Source organism: Terrapene carolina, unplaced genomic scaffold (assembly GCF_002925995.2).
Source record: "Terrapene carolina triunguis isolate 2854851 unplaced genomic scaffold, T_m_triunguis-2.0 Scaffold69, whole genome shotgun sequence".
NCBI lineage: Eukaryota > Metazoa > Chordata > Testudines > Emydidae > Terrapene > Terrapene triunguis.
The window spans coordinates 20,671,304-20,684,276 of NW_020664420.1; the positions used below are offsets into that span (position 1 = coordinate 20,671,304).

General features: G+C 42.3%; 1 protein-coding gene across 4 annotated transcripts in view; it reads right to left on the reverse strand.

Moving 5' to 3' along the window:
- The window catches only part of DAB2 (DAB adaptor protein 2), a 40,588-nt gene extending 29,729 nt beyond the window's left edge, over positions 1-10,859 (reverse strand). For all 4 annotated transcript variants that reach the window (XM_024198970.3, XM_024198972.3, XM_024198971.3 and 1 more), the window contains exon 1: positions 10,722-10,859. The gene's annotated coding sequence lies outside the window, so the exon portion shown is untranslated. The remainder of the gene's footprint in view (positions 1-10,721) is intronic.
- Positions 10,860-12,973: the final 2,114 nt, after the last annotated feature.

Genomic DNA, 12,973 nt, shown 5'->3' on the forward strand with positions numbered 1-12,973 from the left:
AAATGTTTGTATTATTCATTGTGCCAGTTTCTCATGCTTCTTTCAGTTAAAAGCTTAAAAATACTAATTGAAAGAGGAAGCAGCAAGTAATTCAGCTGAGTTATTGGAGAGTTAGAAAAAAAGTTGGAATATGCTAGCCCTCAGACACTTCAGAAATTTGGCCCTCATACTCCTGAGTTTTACACTAGTGTAAGTGAGGTAGAGTTTGGCCCTCAGCAGCTATGGTCAGAAGTTGTTCCACTAAGTGGAACATCCAGACTCATAAGGTATGGTCTATAGAGGACAGACTATTGCATTAAAAACCACACCCACTATTAGTCTTAGGATTCTCCTTAATTTGAGGTTCCTATCTTGATGCTTCTACTTCTGGTGTAATACTTGCCTAGCACTCCTGTCAGGATCCTGTGGGGTGAAATGTATTTAGTGCTGGACCATGCATAAAGAGTGAGAGCATTCAGCATGCATATATGGCATGGGGGGTGGGGAAGGGGAGAGAGGGGTAGCACAGCACCTCACATAGCAGGCATGTTTGTTGATAAGAAAACTCATAGTAAGACATGTCCCATGCAGCCATCTACCTCAAGGCAGGAAATCCTGGTATTTCAGACTATTAAGTACAACCCCACGCCCAAACTAGTATGCATCTTATATGCCTGTGGGAGGCTGTCTTAACTCAAGCATTTTAGTGGAGCTCATCCACCTGATAGTTAAGATTAGATTTACCATGCACTTCATAGAAGTTAGACCTGTAGCAAGGCAGGCTGACTTCTTGAAAGGCTAAGATATTCCAAGAATCATTGAATAAGAAATACACAGATGGTTAAGAACCATTTCAAAGGCTTTGTTTCCTCAGAAGTTTCTAGGCTTTGTGGATAGCAGCTTCAACAGTTTATTTTAGGATTGTGGCCAATAAGCTACAGTACCACCATTACTCTAGGATGGCATTTTGTTTCAAATAGTTGTGCAATTAGATTTTGAAAACCTCTATTATGGACATAGCATCCCTCTTCATAGCTTGTGCTGCTATTTGGAAACTGAGCTAACAAGAGACAACTATGTTAAGCAGAGAATTCACCTGCCATTTATAGAAACTGAAATAATTGCATTTCTGGCCCTGCATCAAGGACCATGAGAGTTAAATTGTGTGGAGAGAGGAAAAAAATTGGGGAAATATGGAGAGGCCAGAGGAAAAACTGACAGTAAAGTAAACATCTCTGCTAGACTGCCTAGTACTTTGTCCTCCTCACAGCATGTGCTTCTTCATTGTCCCCTGGTACTGCAAGTGCTTGCTAGAGCTGAAAGAGTTATTGCATGTAAATATTAACCTTGAATTAGAACCCAGGAGGCTAAGAGAGGACAGGAAAGCAAGGCTTTATTGCCGACTCCAACATATCCTGTTGGGAATAAGGGAAGTTGCCAGAACTGCTGCAATAATTTAAGTACTAGGAACATAGTTTTGTAAGGCAGTGTTTTCTCCCAAACTGTTAGTCATTTGAATTCCTAGTAGTTTAGAAAGCTTGTATTTTTGTACTCCGCTTCAGCTCTTACTAAATGAGTCTGGAGAAGACAGGCACTACAACCTAATAGTCAGGAACACTATTAACAGCAGCTGCATAAAGATACCATTACATTTTTGCCAAAAGGACATCTTTAGTCTATTACACAGCTATGGGATGCTATGGTCAGTTTCCAGTGCCACATGTGAAGAAAATCTATTTTTAAGAGATGCTGCAGTTTGCCTGGCAGCTCTTCAGATATTTTTAATTATTATTATTTTAATAGGAGCACTCTCCCGACAAGTGGGTTAATTTACTAAATAAAGTTAGTGGAATAAGTGGAAACAGGGTAGAGAGAAACATGCTGCTCTCATGAGATTCTGAAATAATCATTGATACTATCAGGACATTATACTTGGGGCAGCTTCTGCTATACAATAGCACATTCATGTATGTCCCTGTGTGGCTTGACCAACAATGACAATTATGCACATAAATCTCTAGACTGGATGCTAATGTTGCACATTTTTCTGTTTAAACACTGTTTCATTGGTAATGCACTGAATAACCTTGAAAGGCATTGTGCAAGCATTAGTGAATTAAAAAAAAATGAATGCACTATTCAGATACATCTGTCTTTTGAACAGCATCTTTTGTGCACATCTGGAAAGTTGAAGTGCTATATTGGAAGTGTTTTGCTTCATTATTAAAGCACCCAAAATGCTAGAGCACTGTATGCTTTGAGTGGACAAGGGCATCAAGTTTACACTTTAAATTGAATGAACCTACTGTAGTGCAACAGCTTAGATTGTGACATGACCTGCTGAGTAAGAACTGAACTTTCCCCTCTTATGATCAAAGTCGTACCAGTCAGCCAGCAAGCAGTCTAACAGACATGGGGGTAGAGCCTAATCTGAGATCCTAGTGGGGTTAGCGTCCTCGGGGGCCTCACTACAGATCACAGTTCATTCCCCTGAAGTAAATTGGTAATCCCCCCCCAACTTCACCTTTCTGGCTCTCATTTCTGAGAAATTTAAATGAATTCACATTTCTTAGTGTCCCAATGACATTATGGGGGTATCAGAGTGCAAATACAGCAGGCTTCAGAAGAAGCCTGCTTATGTAGCATTTCCCTTTTATTAAGGGGAATACTTTACACCACACTGCATTTTTGGCAATATATGTTTGTCTCTTGCCTACATCTAGGAATGTTCAGGGTTTAGGCCTCTCACAAAAGGTGTATCCTTATGACAAGGGTCACAGGCCTGCCTCTGTAGGCTATTCTTTGTCAACATTTATTGTGGGATGTGTTTTAGAAGATACTGTGTAGTTCCCTCCTGTGCCACTGTGCTGACTCTAGTACTGCTGACACTGGAAGCAATATTTAATTGCTATGAAGAGGTAGTGATGGGGAGCCTGTTCCCTGGTTTAGTTTTTGGTTGCTCAACTTCAAAAAAGGGCTGTGAAGCCAGTGACCAAACCATGGTGGCCAAACCATGGTGCCCACAGGGGTTAATTTGTGAGAGATTGATGTACTCCAAGGTCTTAGTACAGGCAACAAGAAGTCATTCCAGTGACCCACTATCCAAATGCCTTTCCCATATCAGCCTAGTTTACTAGCTGTTGCTCCATCAACTGATCAGGACAGTCTGTTCTCATGGTATCATCCCACCAGTTTTCTGGTCTTTACTTAGCATTTGATTTTAAGAATCCAGGAAGTACAAGAACATGGCTTAGTCAGCATTTACATAATTTTTCAGGTTGTTTTTAAACTAAAGCCAGGCATCTGTTGCCTACTCATCTAACAGTTCTCCAAATGAACTTGCTGTTCAGCAGTTTAAAGGATTTTGACATATTACAAATCTGTTCTCAAACATGTGACATTCTAAGGAATTTGTACATGTTTAGGAGAACTGGTTGGAAGAGATTCAATAGCCAGCTTTCTAATATTGGTTTATAACTCCATGAATATAAGCACACCCAAATCTTTGTACTAGTTCCTAACTAACTGGTCACCAAGCTCCAGAAAAAATACAGCATCTATAAGTCAGAACAGCATTCTGCTTACTGGCGGTTTACTTCGTTCTTAGCAGCACCCAGGATTTTACTGCAAGTCATACCAATGACTTATTCAGATATGAATAATTGGAAGCAATTTGCCAGATTCTGCCCCAGGCTTATCTGCACAATGCCCTTATCCCATCTGAAGCTAACTGAATAAAGGGCAAAATGGCTTTGTGGCTAAATATAGGTGACAAAGGCAGATATTTTCAGTTTGTACTAAGAAGCTTTAGACAAGAGTTTGTCAAGATCCAGAAGTTGGAAGCTAGAGTTTCTCCTCGGTATGGATCTCTTCAATCCTATAAGCAGCTTTTAATACGTAGCTTCAATAGTCCTAAATAGTCTCATAAGACTTTGTAGTTTCTGAAGTGTAGAGATCTGTTTGTTGCTTTAAGCCTTGACTGTCAGTCCTTATAGTTCTATTTCACTATTTGTTATGGATCTTCACTACTTTAGTGTTGCTTAGTTATTAAGTCAACTTAACTCAGATTAAGTGCATTATAACTCATGTAAACAAAGAATTTTAGCATGGGAATAGCTCAGAGCCATTTCACCTCCACCTGGAATTGTAGCTCAAGAAGCATACCCTATAGATAGAGTAAATTCTAAGTGGTGAGAAGAGGTTTCCTGTAAGAACTCTGCCATCCCAGGGTTCCCCCACTGTCCCAATAAAGTTGAGACTTCCCCCTACATTGAAGCAGTTAGTGTTACCTCACAACATGCAACTGAAATCTGCCACCATTGAGATATTCCTCTTCGCAGTTCAGGCATGTGACTATTTCATTAGAAATGAGATCTGATTATTGCATATCTTCTGCACAGCCTGCCATGGTGTACTAGGCAGATGCTCCAACTGTCCATGACAAAGTTGCAGTAAATCCTATTTTCTGCCATCACCCTTGTGGTGTTTAAGAGTAGTGTGATCTAAGTTAGTTACAAACTGTTGGGCTAGGATTTGATTGAGAATTTGCATTATGCTCAGGATCTGAGCACAGAATGGATTATTCAGCAAGTGCTTAGAATTTGGCCTACAGAAGAGTTTCTATAGAGAAGAAAAACAGTACTTCATGAAAAGTCATAATAGCGAAGAATGGTCAATCTGGAAAAGCAAATTGAATATCAAGTCTACTTCAATATGATCATGTCTACACAGGAATAATACATACAGCTGACCCAAGTCAGCTGACTCAGGCTTCAGCTCTGGGATGGGTGTGTGTGTGTGTAGCAGTGTACATTCAGGCTCAGGGCTACAGCCCAAGCTCTGGGACCCACCACCCTTTCAGGGTCCAAGAGCTTGGGCTGCAGCCTGAGTGTCTACATAGCAATTTCCCCTCCCCTGCTTCCAGCTCCAGAGCCCAAGTCAGCTGATCTAGGCCAGCCACAGCCATGCCATGGGCTTTTATCCTTCTGTAGATGTACCCTTGGTCAGTACAGATAAACGTGAATCACACATGAAGCAGTGAGATGTTTGTCACATGCTTTTAATGTACTGTGCTCCTCACTAATATCTGGACATCTTCCAGTGCTAGAGTCTAGTCTATATAGACTAGTGTCCTAGGGAGATTTGCTAACTGCTAGTTTGAGAAGATGAACTGCTTGATCAGATACAAGGATAAGTCTCTAGGGGCCTGCAGAGTTGTATATTACTGATAGTCTAAGTGGGAATTTGTGGTGCCACTGTTGCCTTTGCCAAAACTGAATAACTGGAAGCACTTGTTTATACCTCCTTCTGCAACTACTATAGTCAAGACTAGTGTCTGATCTGTCGAAAAGGCATCTACAGGGGAGGTTCTCATCTGAAATATTCTCTGCCTCAACATTTATGTCTTTCAGTGGGCTTCCTTAGGTAGTTATTCAACATTTTACAACTGCATATGGATTCTCCCAGTAGACATTACTGGCAGACTGCAAGATCTTCCTTGACACAAGACAGTGTAACTTTCTAGAACATGTATTCCCTCTAAGGAAGACTTAGAGTAAGACTGCCTGGGTTTAGCAGTCAAGAACTCCAAGTTCTAATTCTGACTGACAGGCTTCCTTTGTACTTTCACAAATCAGTCACCTCTAGGACCACCTTGTCCCCCCCATCACCCTTTGAAAATGAGAATTTTAGCTACCTCACAAGTGCCTGGAGATGGGGCTCATCTCCTACATGGGAGGATGATAGGTACCAGCTTTGAACCCTGCTCAGAAGCTCCATCTTGCAAATCAACTTCAGTCTAACAAGTGTTCGCAGTTTGACTACTTTATAATCTGCTGCTGCAGAAAACAGACTGCCTCCTCCAGTTTTTTGCATTTCGAGATAGGAGGTTATTTGGCCTTGTGTATGATCCCTGTCTCTATTGGAGTTGTAAGAGTTGATCACATGGAAGGGTTACTGTACTACCAGATCTGAGATTGTGAATTACTGGTCTCATTGTAATCCCTTCAGTACTCTTAGTCATCTTGTCTGCCTATCATAGGACAAGTCTTATTCTTATACTTTATATCATGTGACAAAATTCTACAGTAGTTGGAGATGTTATGATTCTATGAAGCAGAATGTTTGCAGTTACATGGCACTTTAGTCATCATGTATCAAGGTAAAAATTGCTAGCTAGTATCTTGTACTGCTCTCTTGCAGGGCAGGGAACAAGTGTCCAGTCAGTGTCTTTTTTAAAGCCTCCTGAATTGTGTACAGTCAGTAAACCTCATTTTTTAATAAAATACTCCCCATCCTGTGAATCACTGTCTCATCCTATAAGGATCTAATATGAACTGGTAGAAAGGGAGGAAATTCAGTCAAGGCCAATGTGCTGTCCTTAATGGGTCCTGCTGGACTAAAAGTGTTATATTAAGAGGACATGTATTATCCTTCTGTTTGTTACTTTAGGGGACAATTAGAGGGAGTGAAGGCCTGTAGGGAGTTTTATCAAGTGTTTAACCCTAGAGCATTTTGCAGTGTTGGGGGGGGTGGGTTCCCTTCACTTATATCAGGTCATACACACCTTGTCAGCAATGCTTCATTCTGAGGGGTTCTCTACTTCCACAGCAAACCTGGGTCAGTGGAATTCGTGTGTAGAAAGTTAAGTATTGGAAGGAAGAGGCCAAGGTAAGTGTTGAACAAAGCTTGCCTACACAAGAAAGTAGAGCCAGTTTAGTTGCCTATACACAAGCTGCATCAGTGCAAGGCCTGTTGTAGATATTGCTAATGCAGTGTATTAGATGTTTCAGAACATCTGTATCCAGTGTTTTGAGTCCCAAGACCATGATGTTCTGACAGTCAACTCATTTATAGCAGGCATTCCTTAGCCACCACCCTCCCACCTCACCTCCAGCTAGTGTTCCCTCTGATACTCTGGAGAGGCACCTTCCTCCCCAAGTCTGCTAAGGGAATTTTAGCTGTTTATCTCAGCATTTGTACACTGTCAAAAAAAAAAAGTGGTATGACAAGATGGCCTCTACAGTAACCTGGCTAGCCTCAGCATACAGTCCTGCAAGAGACTTGAGTTCAAGGGCATCAAGTTGATTGGTATGTCAGTTAGCCATGATTACTTTCTATTACACCTGTTCCAAAAGACAGTCTAGGATTGCCAGCTCTGTTCATGTGTTATTCCCAGTGGGAGTAAGCTAAACATTGTCCAACCTCTGATCTTAAGATTGTTCCTATTAGAAAGCTAGTTTCTTCCATTGAAGTTCTCAGGATCCTTTATCTGAAGGATACTTAGGACATTAACCTAGCTATGCACTGAAGGCTGTGGTTAGTTAAATTGGGCAGTAGATCTGGATCTCTTACTGATAGATAGGCACTAATAAGGATAACATATTGCCCTCATCCCTCCAAGCCTGAGGGAGCTTACTTTCACTGACTGTGAGAACATCTCTAAAGTGGCCAATAAAGGAGTCTGTTGCTTTGAGTGCTCTCATAACCGACAGTAATGTCATCCAAATTGCTGGCACTGCTGAATGCAGTCCACATGCATCCCAGAGTGCTGGGTCAGCCCAAAAGACCACCCAAGTGTCCTAGAAGCATGCAGCTCATCAAAAAGATAGGAAACCTGTGGGCCTGGCAACAGTACTCAAAGATTACAGACTACCCCATTTCGTCTTGGACATCCACAGCTTCTAGTTCCATCTCTCAGCAGCCTGCCCAGCTGGGAGACCACAATCCCCCTCCTTGAAACCAAGTATTATTGACTTAGAAGATGACTAGAGGTATATGGTTAGACAGCTCTCCCCACTGCCTGAAGTAGATCTTTACTGACAAAGCTCTGGCTCCTCCCTCCCCCACCTTAGAGTTCTAAACACGGAAGACAGCTGCAAGTACATTTATAAGAAATACTTGCTATGCTCCTGCTAGGTCTCCATGCCATCCAATAATGGCTATTGGACATGCCTTTCTTCCCTCAAGGGAACTTCCTATGAAGTGTTAGGGAGACATTACCACTAAAAAAAAAAATGTATAGCAGTCACAACTGATTAAATTCTCTGGGGTTAGGACCACCACATCTTCCTGTTCATAGCATGCCAAACAGACAACTGGTGCTTAATTAATAGTTTGTTTTAACTGGCATTGCCTCTTATCTTTTGCAATGAGGAGACTGATAGTAAGTCATGCTCTAGCAAACTCTAATAGCAGTTACCAAACAGGAGGAGTGAAGATGGTAAAAGGTATTAAGAGTCACCTGAAATGTTGAGGAGTTGAGTGAATCTGAATTCCAACAAGTCTTAAATTTGGTCTATTCTTTAGGACTAAAGGTCAAGGAGTAAATGGGGCCTAGAGTAAAGGTCCTAGTGACTTGGGAATGCTCTCCTATTTACACCAACCTTTTCCTCAGTCTTACTCACCTTCTCCAATTAATGCTTTATTCCTGTGGCTCACCTGTCTCAATTTGCATCTCGTATACCTTTTGGGGATTCTGTTTATAGTAGTGGTTGGTTCCATTTCAAAGTTAGGAATATCATTCATACTTCAAACCCAAACCCAAGACATTTGGCAATTTCAGAAGTTTGCAAAGGACAAGAGCCTATATACACCATGTTTTCCAAGATAGTACTCTGATTTTGCAGATGGGAAGGATAGGGGAGAATCATCTATTGCCCTAGAGACCCTATTTTGAAGCCCAATTTTGAGGAATCTTATAGCAGATTCCTTTTTCATATGGTTAAAGATTTGCTCCAGAACTGAGTCTGGAATCAAATCTTTAGCTTCTGTGAATGAATTAACTATTTTTCACCATCCCAATTTCTGTTACTTTGTAACCTGTAATATTTGAGTTAAACTGAACGGGGGGTGAACATCTCAGAACATGCATTTGTTAAGGTTAGTAAGTACAAGTGCTACTTGCCACCAGAATGATATTAAAAGGCACCAGTGCCTGTTCTTAAGAGTTCTCATACCCAATGAAGGGACATGTTCTTCTATAGTGTCCCTGCCCACCCCTTGAAGGGGGATTTCAGCCATGTGCACATCTCTTCAGCAGAGATAGATATCATGCTATATGCAGCTTAGAACTCTGGGATTTATACAGTTTTCTTGTTCTAGGTACTCAGGCTTCTACAGTGTCCTAATTTCAGGCATTTTATCCTGTATTAAGACCACTTTTCCTTACCTAGACAACTGTGGAAGTCACAGCAACATTGAGGAAGGGGATAAGGGGAAGTATTTGTGGCTTTTTAAAGGGGGAGGAGGCCAGTCTCTGCAAGGGACAGGTTTTGCTCTTGCTAGGCCACCCAGCTATACAATCATCCTGTCTCATTGGAGAACAATATCATCATTTCCTAGCTTGTTTAGCTAATTAAATGTGCTGCTGTTTGTTTTTAAAAATGTGGAGAGAATGGTGTCCTAAATGTATTGTTTGCCTACAGTAGAATTTATTTAGAGGCTCGGTGTAACCAACCTACTATTGCTCAGAACAAGGACATTGCCTCCGACAGTCTGCGAGCCCCCCCCCACTGAGGGTCATCTTGATAATCTGATCAGTGAGGACATACATTTGTCCTGTAACCCATTTCTGTTTATTTCATCCTTAAAAAGGGGAGCTCCCTTTCACTAGGCGGAGTTTTTTGCTACAAGATCTGTCAGTCACCTGTAGAGTTTACCCATCACTACTGAGATGTCACCTACTTGCCCCAAGTGCAAACATTAGAAAGCCAAACAAGATGCTCACGGCAAAATGCTTAGTTATGGTCTCACCCTTTTCTCCCCCCCAACAGAGAGTGACCAGATTCTTTCATCCAAACTAGTCCTAGACCAACCACAGGATTTTACTATCACAATATAGATATATTTCTTGTCTTAATCCCCCACCTCCCCCTCGCTGCAGAAAGTGCTTGTTTATTTTGCTTGGCATTCTTGGGCTTTTTTAGCCAACGGGCCCTTTTAGACTCCTGGAAGCAGGATGCAGACGTTTCCACCCAATTTTAGCTAGAGCCTTATTTTGGGAGTAAGGCCATGCTACTGACTAGCATTAATACACCCTCCCCATCTATCTATAAATAAAAAACACACTAGTCCTAGGCAATGAAAGCCATTACAGTCACAGCTGGCTCCCGAGATTTAACCCATTCAGTGTCTCGCGTCCCCTCCCCCAGCACTGCTAATATTGCCCGTTTCAGCGTTTTAAAGGAGCTAGCGCCAGTGGGGGCGCCGTCTTCGGCAGAGCTTTTACTTGGGGTTTAGTCTGGCAACACCCCGAGTTCGTGATCAATTAGCCCCCGGGAAGGAGTTTTTTAGCAATCGAAATCAGAGCCTGGGTGAGGCAGAAACCAATACCCGCTGGTAGGCGATTCATCGGCTCACGTTCAGAGAGGTCGCCTTCTCCCGGCTCCCTTGAGCCCGTTTTAAAGGCTAGCCCCGGGCTCGCTGCGGGTTGGTGTCGGAGTCCCCCGGCAGACAGCAAGAGCCCAGCATGGGGAGGCTCAGACCCCTCCGAGGGCGGCTTGCTCCAGCCAAGCCTGCAGCGTCCGGCTCAGAGGCAGGAATCAGCAACGCCAGCGAACGAGTAAATTTCACAATCGAGACCAGGCTGGTGGTTGCTTCCTTAAGAAATGAGTCTTAACGCCCCCTCCGCCCCCTGTACTAGGGGCAGTGTGTCTTAGAGACCCCAGGAACCTTTACAACGAGCCCCCCTCCAAAAAAGGCAACAGGAGGAAGAAAACCCACCCTGCCGAAGAGCTACTTACAGACTAGCTCCGTGCTATTCCGCGCATACTCCTCGGGCTACAGCCGGCAGACTAGCTGACACCGTGGGCCCGGTTAAATATTCAGTTGTATTCCAGCCTTCAGTGTAGTTAGCCACTCACAGCGAGAGATATGGTTTTAATCAGATGCTGGCAGCTGAGGACTACCCAGGAATGTGCTGTGATGATTTTGCTGCTTGGGCTTGGCTACTCCCCCTCAACGTGTCGGTGCTTCCAAACTTAACCCTTTGCAAACCAGGACTGGAGGGAACCAGAGTTGCTGGGCTCTTATGAAATGAGTACTACAGCAGAGAGGTACAAAATGACATTAAGGGGGTTGATTTAAACCCACAGCAGGAAATTCAGAGGTTTTTAAATTAGGGGTGTGTGTTATAAAGAATCAGAGGGAATTCACAAGTAATGGGTGGAAGGTCTGTAGCTTGTAAATTCTGCAGGTATTATAATTCATAAAGAGAAACCCGAAATGCATTTTTAGAAAGCACTTCCAAACTCTCTCTGTGTAGAGGTGATCTAAAGCCTGGTCTCAATGTGTATATGTTTATATTTATTTGTGGAGATGGTGTTTAAAAATCTGTACCCAGATGCAGATATGAATTGGGTACTTTATAACTGGCTGAACCAAAATCCTGGATCAAGTCATGAGTTCAATCCTTGAGGGGGTCATTTAGGGATCTGGGGCAAAAATCTGTCTGGGGATCGGTCCTGCTTTGAGCAGGGGGTTGAACTAGATGACCTCTTGAGGTCCCTTCCAACCCTGATATTCTATGATTAAATATCCAGATCTGACTTTGGCACCTATATTGTTTTTGTTCCCCAGTATTGGATCCTGTCATCTCTCCATTTCCCCCACCCAGTTACAATATATATTAGGAAATTTAGGGTGGGGGAAGGTGTGTTTTATGAGGAAGTCATGCCATGTCCTTTATTTCATCGCTGGACACTTGGGGGGTAGGGGTGGGGTTAAAACTGATTAAAATCATGTGCTGTATATTTTATGGTCTCCATCTAACCCTGCATACAAAACCACCAGCATAACATAAGAAAATAAGAATGGCCATACTGGGTCAGACCAAAGGTCCATCCAGCCCAGTATCCTGTCTACCGACAGTGGCCAATGCCAGGTGCCCCAGAGGGAGTGAACCTAACAGATAATGATCAAGTGGTCTCTCTCCTGCCATCCATCTTCACCCTCTGACAAACAGAGGCTAGGGACACCATTCCTTACCCATCGTGGCTAATAGCCATTAATGGACTTAACCTCCATGAATTTATCTAGTTCTCTTTTAAACCCTGTTATAGACCTAGCCTTCACAACCTCCTCAGGCAAGGAGTTCCACAGGTTGACTGTGTGCTGTGTGAAGAATTTCCTTTTATTTGTTTTAAACCTGCTGCCCATTAATTTCATTTGGTGGCCCCTGGTTCTTATATTATGGGAACAAGTAAATAACTTTTCCTTTTTCACTTTCTCCACACCACTCATGATTTTATATACCTCTATCATATCCCCACTTAGTCTTCTCTTTTCCAAGCTGAAAAGTCCTAGCCTCTTTAATCTCTCCTCATATGGAACCCGTTCCAAACCCCTAATCATTTTAGTTGCCCTTCTCTGAACCTTTTCTAATGCCAGTGTATCTTTTTTGAGATGAGAAGATCACATCTGTACGAAGTATTCAAGATGTGGGCGTACCATGGATTTATATAAGGGCAATAAGATATTCTCCATCTTATTCTCTATCCCTTTTTGAATGATTTCTAACATCTTGTTTGCTTTTTTGACTGCCGCTGCACACTGTGTGGACGTTTTCAGAGAACTATCCACGATGACTCCAAGATCTCTTTCCTGATTAGTTGTAGCTAAATTAGTCCCCATCATATTGTATGAATTGTTGGGGTTATTTTTTCCAATGTGCATTACTTTAAATTTATCCACATTAAATTTCATTTGCCATTTTGTTGCCCAATCACTTAGTTTTGTGAGATCTTTTTGAAGATCTATCTTAACTATCTTGAGCAGTTTAGTATCATCCGCAAACTTTGCCACCTCACTGTTTACCTCCAGATCATTTATGAATAAGTTGAATAGGATTGGTCCTAGGACTGACCCTTGGGGAACACCACTAGTTATCCCTCTCCATTCTGAAAATTTTCCATTTATTCCTACCCTTTGTTCTCTTTTAACCAGTTCTCAATCCATGAAAGGATCTTCCCTCTTATCCCATGACAACTTAATTTAT